Raw genomic sequence first — 786 nt, forward strand, 5'->3', positions numbered from 1 at the left:
AGTCTCCCAGTGATACATACATATTAGGGTTTGAGCAGCACTGCGCTCCCGGACCTCGCAGGGTGCTTTAGGAAAGTGAGGGTACAGTCTGGGGTCCGTGTCCCGGAAGGGGGCGGGGCCCGAGAGGGGCGGGGCCCGAGGCCCTTAAAGGGACAGGGTCCCTTCACCTGTCTCCACCTTCACTATACATTTGCCTGGAATCCACAGGGCTATCTGTCCTCCTTTCCTGGCAGAGCCATCACGGAACTCGGCCCACTCCATCCTGCGTCCAGAAGCTCCTAAGGCTGGGAAGACTTCGGAACCGCGGAGACAAACGTTCCACCAACGGCGCTTGTACTGGCCCCACGCCCTGGCTCGAAGCCCCGCCCATTCGTGCTAGCCCCGCCCCTCACCCGTAGTCCCTGGGAAGAAGAGACGTCCGGGCCCCGCCCCTTCCGTACAGGACGGAAGTGACGTCATGCACGGGCCGGCAGGTCTCTCAGCCTTCTTACCTCTCCTAGACTCTTCCTTCCCGGTCCATTCCCTCCCTTCTCCTTTTCCTCCTCCTGTTCCAGCCTTAGCGGCCACGGCGTGGGCAGAGGCAATGGAGTAAGAGGACGGTGGCAGCGAGGCGCGGAGGCTGAGCAGGCGCAGCCAGGAGGCGTTTAGGGGGCGGAGGAGCGAGCCCCAGGGCCGCCCCTCCCGGGAGCCGCGCGGAGAGGTGAGCGCTGGTCCGGCCCGGGCGCCTCCTCTCCGGCCGCGCTCGAGCTGGGCTGTCCGGCGGCGAGCGGAGTGGGCCGGGCCCGG

General features: G+C 66.2%; 1 protein-coding gene across 1 annotated transcript in view; it reads left to right on the plus strand.

Moving 5' to 3' along the window:
- The first annotated feature begins 428 nt into the window (after positions 1-428).
- Scyl2 (SCY1-like, kinase-like 2) overlaps positions 429-786 on the plus strand; it is a 58,915-nt gene continuing 58,557 nt past the window's right edge. Inside the window, exon 1 of the mRNA XM_005374529.2 lies at positions 429-700. The gene's annotated coding sequence lies outside the window, so the exon portion shown is untranslated. The remainder of the gene's footprint in view (positions 701-786) is intronic.

This window comes from Chinchilla lanigera, unplaced genomic scaffold (genome assembly GCF_000276665.1).
Source record: "Chinchilla lanigera isolate Chin_1 unplaced genomic scaffold, ChiLan1.0 scaffold00004, whole genome shotgun sequence".
In the NCBI taxonomy this organism is placed as follows: domain Eukaryota; kingdom Metazoa; phylum Chordata; class Mammalia; order Rodentia; family Chinchillidae; genus Chinchilla; species Chinchilla lanigera.